The 6,741-nt window shown below is 40.5% G+C and overlaps 1 pseudogene; it reads right to left on the bottom strand.

Moving 5' to 3' along the window:
• Nucleotides 1–1,164: 1,164 nt before the first annotated feature.
• On the bottom strand, nucleotides 1,165–1,280 carry LOC111822723 (uncharacterized; annotated as a pseudogene).
• Between the last annotated feature and the right edge of the window lie 5,461 nt (nucleotides 1,281–6,741).

Below are 6,741 nucleotides of genomic sequence, written 5' to 3'. Positions count from 1 at the left end.
CGAAGCTTCTCCAGATTCGCATAGCCGCAGGGGCTGGCAAACCCAAGATCGGCAGGCCAGGGAGCAGTGCTGTTGCAGGCTGTGAAGAGCAACAAATCTCAAGATCAGCAGGCAAAACCACTGGTAAGCTGCTAGCCCAAGTCCCTAGAACCGGAGGTCAGACAAACAGGAGCCAGCTGCAGGATCTGGAACAAGCAAAAGCCCCGGCAAAGAGAGCAGGAAGGACTAGCTGATGGAAGTGGAGAGATGAAGACTGAGGAGGCGATGAGCTGCCACAGGTCTTGCCCCTGCTGGTACCACTCAACAGATCCCATTATGGGGGTGATCACATATCAAATCTCAGCAGTGAAGTGATCACAACATTATACAACTGCCAAAACACTGAGAATCATGGCCCAGCCAAGCTGACACACAATCTTAACCATCACAACTACTAACTTAAAGGTTGGTTTGAACCCAGCCAGTGGTGTTGTGGAAGAAAGGCCTGGTGATCTGCTTCCGTAAAGATTACAGCCAAGAAAACCCTGTGGAGCAGTTCTTCTCTGTAACACATGGGGTCACCATGAGTCAGAAGTGACTTGACGGCAACAGGTAAGAACTTCAAGGAATTTCTTAACTTTTGTAGGTTCTTTATGTTTATTAGATTCTTTAGTGATTAGTGGTAAACCCCATAAAATATAAGGACCAGGCTGTTTGCTTTTGGGCATCTGAGAAAGAAGGAATTTATGGAAATCAGGCATCCCTGGACAGCCCATTTAGTGAAAGAAAATGTCAAAAGGAAGCAGAGGGTGTGGCAATGTTAAAAAGGAAGGACAAGAAGGCTGTCCTTGGGCCCTGCCAAAACAAAGGAGAAGATAGGGAGCTGCTTGGGCCTAAGAAGTAAATGCTCATCTGATTTTTCAACACCTTTAACTTCTCTTACCCAGACAATTGCGACAATCTTTTAACTGGCCTCTCCTACCTCCACCCTTTGCTCCTGCCATTTCTTCAGCCTGAGTGTCTTTTACCTTTTTGAATGCCAGGGCCAGGACTAGGGTAAGGCAAAGAGGGCACCCAGGGTGCAAACTGGAAGCAGGCACTCACTCTCAGGTGACAAACCTTCATTTTCACAACCCTGAGAGGGAGGGCCTCCCTAAATCTTGCACCTTGGCATCTGTTGAGTACAAAAATGCTATTTACCCTTCACTGTTTCACAAATTTGCATGTCCTCCTTGCTTATGGCCGTGCTAATCTTCTCTGTATCATTTTAATTTTAGTGTATGTGCTGCCAAAGTGAGTACCACTCTTCAGTGTTCATCTAGCTCTCTAGATGACCCCAGTCAAAAGTAATTGCTTCTCCTTTGTGCTTCCGTAACACTTTGCTTGTGATTCTATTAACTAAAGCACTCATGTCACTCCACGTGAAAACCTAGGTTCATCCTTGACTCCTCTCATTGTTTCACACCCCACATTCCATCCGTCAAGAAATCTTTATGACTCTTCCTTAGTAATATGCCCAAACCTGACCGTGTCTCACTTCCTGCCCTGCTACCACCCATGTCTGAGCTACCTAGACTATTGCAGTGGCCTCCCTGTTTCCACATAGTTGCCTCCCTACAGCCTATACTCCACCAAGCAATCAAGGTGGTTATGTTTTCAGATTTCAGACAGATCACTGCCCTGTCAAATCCACCACACCATCCTCGCCCCTCACTCCCCCATGGCTCCTGTGTCACTTAAAAGCCAATCTCCTTGCCAAGGCCTGAGTGGTCCTTGTCTCTCTAGCCTTACTTCCCACCATGTTCTCTTTCTCGCCAGTGTCCAGCCACACTGCCCTCCCTGGTGTTCCTTCAAACCCACTCCTGCGTCAAGAGTTTTTGCTTTTTCAATTCCCTCTAACTGGAAATCTGTTCACTCAGAAAGTAACATACTTTACTTCTTCATCCTTTTCAGTTCTCTGCTTAAAGAGAACTTTCTCAGAGAGGTCTTCCCTGACCACACGCTCTAAAATGGCACCCTCATCATTGCTTTACACTTCATTGCTTTACATCTTATTTTTTATTATGCATTTATTTGTACGTTATCTGTCTCCTCCACTAGAATGTATGTAAATGTAGACAAAAGGGCAAGGACTTTTATCTGTTTTGTTAGTTGCTATATAGGGTCGCTATGAGTCGGAATCCACTCGATGGCACACGACAACAATAACATATATTTTGCACCTAGAGCAGTTCCTAGCACGTGGCAGGAACAAAATCATAATTCACTGAGTAAGTGAATAAAAAATTGAATGAATAAATGGATGGATGGATGGATGGATGAGTTAATGAATGAATTCTGCTTGGTTTTATAGCTCTTCGCTTACATCCTTGTTTTACCCATTTAATTACAGTCTTTGCGGTGATTGTCAAGGTCTCATTCTGCTCCGTATTCCTAGGACACCTAGTATAACAACAACAACAAAAAAACCCAAACCTGTTGCCATCAAGTCAACTCCAACTCATAGCTGACCTCATAGAACAGAATAGAACTGCCGCATAGGGTTTCCAAGGAGCAGCTGCCGGATTTGAACTGCCCACTTTTTGGTTAGCAGCTGAGCTCTTAACCACTGTGCCACCAGGGCTCCAGTGCTTTGCATTTCATACATATTTGGTAAATGTTTGTTAAATTGAATCAAGTCTACCTCCTTATTCTTTTCTCTCCCCCGTCCTATCACACATAATTCTACAAGATTAATCCACCTACAATGCAGGTCTGATTGTGTCACTCCCCAACTCTAAATCCTCCAAGGAATTTTTTTCCCCCTGAATTTTGTGAAAAACAATGTTGGGAAATCTTCTATTTATTAATACAGATAAATCACATGTATGTTATGTAATCCTCACAATTGCCCTACAAAACAAGCAGTACTTTCCCCAGAAGGCTTAGTACTCTTTCCAGGGTGGGTTATCTAATAAGTGTCTGGTCTATTGATTGTAAGAATGCAGCTGTTTACACTGCACTTGGCTGTAATTTCCCTTTGTGTTTTCAAAGCCTTCCACAATAAGGTCCCTATCTATCTTTTCCCATTACTCCTCTACATAGCCAAAAACTGCTAAGTCTCAGAAGTGTGTCCTTCCTATAAAGTCTTATATAAAATAGTGAAAAATGAGAAGCAACCAATTGGTCACCCGTAGGGAAATAGTTTAAAAAAAAATCATACATTCACTCCATGGAACATCACATAGCAATTAAAAGTAGTATCAATACTGCAGCTTGCTTTGAAATGCATAAAAAGTAAGATGGATAATGGATGGATAGAGATATGTGATTGTGCAGGATAGTAAAATGTTAACTGTATCTAAGAATTAAGAATCTAAGGGATGAGAATATCAGTGGTCATGGTAAAATGTTTATAATAAAACCTTAGGGAAATAGCTATTAAATTTATTTAATAACATGGAAAATTTTTATAATAAAATAATATATTTAAAAAGCAAGAGAAAAATTATATATTACAAGTATCACAAATGTGTAAAAAGAGACTCTGCTCTCCCAAAAAACAATCTAAAGGAAATTTACTAAATTGTTAATAATAGTTGTGTTTAGATAGTATCACATGGGTAATTTGTAATTTTTTTTCTTTTTTGTACTTTTTAGTACTTTACAAATGTTTAATGAACATTCTATCCATCTCAAATGAAAGAAAGTAAATTAAAAAAACAAAATAAATACTAAATTGTGCTTTATAATCCTACAGTAAAATTACCAGGATACTTGAGAGAGAATGGGAATCAATAGATAGAGGCAGGCAGGTAAAATGGAGAATTGGTCCGTGGCTCTATGATTGTCTGCCTGCTTTAATTATCATCTGAGGTACTTATAGGAGCCCTGGTGGCACAGTGGTTAATAGCTTGGCTGCTAACCAAAAGGTCAGCAGTTTGAATTCACCAGCTGCACCTGGTGGGGGCAGTTCTACTCTGTCCTTTAGGGTCGCTATGAGTCAGAATCAACTCATGGCAATGGGTTTGGTTTGGGTTTTGGTTTTTGGAGTACTTACAGGCCTGCCTCTCCCCTTTACCAACAAGTCTCTGCTATTAAAAGAAGCCTATTTTCATTTTTTTCTTGGTAACCATAAACGCAATTTCTAGCTGAACTCTTTTTGTGTCCCTTCTAGGTCCTGTTGCTTAGAGCTGACCCATATCCACGTAGTTCTTGACAGCAGCCATCCATTATTATCCACTTTGTGTGTTATTGGAGGCCTCCCACTCATGTGGAGTTGATGATTTGGTAAATATATCTTGGGACTTTTTGTAAGAATATTCCTGGTTTCTGGATCCCTACTGTTAAAATAAATAAATTCTCTACACCAGCATGCCAGAATGGAGCTGTGCTTTGCAGCTAAGGTCAAGGGTAGGGTCAATCAGCAGGGGTCTTACAAAACCCAGAGGCTATGACATTTCAGTGCAGCATAAGATTTTTTCTAATGTAAAAGTGAGTGAGTGCAGATTTTTGAAACAAACAAATGTGATCTGGCATCGTTTTCTTTTCTCTTTTAAAAAAAGAACTCTTTAGCAGTTATCAGATGGTAAAAATCATAATTAAGTAAAGCTCTGGGCCTTATTTAATGAACTGGTAACTTTTCTTAGGCTTAACTATTGTTTCAATCATGTTATTTTCTACTACATGTCAAACAGAGCCCATGTAAAGGACAAATTTAAGCGCAAAAAGTTTGCACGTTCTGCCCTCATCATGAAAATCCACAACTCAAATAATCATATTAAAGCCTGCAAAAAAAATTTTCTATGATAAGAACCCAGTATAACTTCGTTTAACTCAATGTTTCTGAAACTTGCATGACCAGAGCCCCTTTTTGCACAATATTTATTAACATTTTGTAGAACCTCTTTGGGAAACACTGCTGTAGACCAATATTCTTATTTTTATAGAAAATGAGGCCCCAGAGACAAACTGACTCACTTAAGGAAGCAGTCCTTTATTTACTTAGAGAAACTCATAAATAGGTAAACTATACAGTATTTTTATTTTAAAATCAACTACAATTATTTCTTCCTATTGAAATTTTGTTTTGAATTATCAGTGATGATAGGCAAAAACAATCTAAGACTTGCTTTGGTTTCTGCACCTATACTCTGAAAAATACTTCACACTCCCAGTCTTCACTAACTCTTAAATTGGCTTACATAATTCAAGTAACTCAGCATCCAGTGTAAATTAAGTTATTTGAGGAGATGTGTTATCTGTTAGTGACCTAGCTATGGAGTCCCTGGGTGGTGCAAACGGTTAACGCGCTTGGCTGCTAACTGAAAAGCTGGTGGTTTGAGTCCACCCAGAGGCACTTTGGAAGGAGGTCCTGGTAATCTACTTATGAAAAATCAGCCATTGAAAACCCTGTGGAGCACAGTTCTACTCTGATGGGGGGTGGGGGGAGGCGCCATGAGTTAGATCAAATGGCAATTGGTCGACCTAGCTATGAAAATATAACCTTAAATAGCCCTTTCAAGTTTGAGTAGAGTTTCCACTACCTTACGAAGTCTTCCCTGACAACTTCCATTCAGTGATTTTACCCTTCTCTGATCAATATGTAATCAAATTCTATCTTCTATTGTTACTTACCTGCCTCGTTTGTATATCTTATCTCCCTGACCAGATGACAAGTTCCTAGGAAGCTAGAACTATTCTTACTCTTCTTTTGAGTCAACTTAAACACATAATAGATTCTCAAGAAATACTTTTAAGGATACTATTTTACTCAAAATTGCAAGGAAATCTTGGATTTCTGTCTTTTAAAGTTTCAGGTCTCAAGCTTAAGTACATTTGCTCTGTCTCTTGTAACTCTGGAGCCCTGCTGGTGCAGTGGTTAAGAGCTTGGCTGCTAAACAAAAGGTCATCAGTTGGAATCCACCAGCAGCTTCTTGTGAAACCCTACAGGCCAGGGCAGTTCTACCCTGTCCTCTAGGATCACTATGATTTGGAATCGACTTAATGGCAATGGGGTTTATTTTATTTTATTTTTTTAGGTTGTAACTCTAAGGTAGAAGATGTTGTTATTGTGTGCCATTGAGTTGATTTTGACTCACAGTGACCCAACAGGACCGAGTAAAACTGCCCCATAGGGTTTCCTAGGCTGAAATCTCTTTTTTTTTTAATTGTACTTTGTACTTAGATGAATGTTTACAGAACAAACTAGCTTCTCATTAAACAATTAGTACACATATTGTTTTGTGACATTGGTTAGCAACCCCACAACATGTCAACACTCTCCCTTCTTGACCTTGGGTTCCCCATTACCAGCTTTCCTGTCCCCTCCTGCCTTCTAGTCCTTGCCCCTGGGCTGGTGTTCCCCTTTAGTCTCGTTTTGTTTTATGGGCCTGTTTAATCTTTGGATGAAGGGTGAACCTCGGGATTGACTTCATTACTGAGCAAAAAGAGTGTGCAGGGGACATACTCTCAGGGTTTCTCCAGTCTCTGTCAGGCCAGTAGGTCTTGTCTTTTTTTGTGAGTTAGAATATTTTTCTACCTTTTTCTCCAGTTCTGTCTAGGACCCTCTATGGTGATCCGTGTCAGAGCAGTCAGTGGTGGTAGCTGGGCAGCATCTAGTTATGCTGGTGTAGGCTATCTTAGTTGTGGTCCGTTAGTCCTTTGGACTAATCTTTCCCTTGTGTCTTTGGTTTTCTTATTCTCGCTTGCTCCCAATGGGGTGAGACGAGTGGAGTATCTTAGATGGCTGCTCATAAGCTTTTAAGACCCCAGATGCTACTC

This window comes from Trichechus manatus, unplaced genomic scaffold (assembly GCF_000243295.1).
Source record: "Trichechus manatus latirostris isolate Lorelei unplaced genomic scaffold, TriManLat1.0 scaffold00199, whole genome shotgun sequence".
In the NCBI taxonomy this organism is placed as follows: Eukaryota; Metazoa; Chordata; class Mammalia; order Sirenia; family Trichechidae; genus Trichechus; species Trichechus manatus.
Note: the sequence above shows the minus strand (reverse complement) of the source record. Positions and strands in the feature narration are given on the sequence as shown.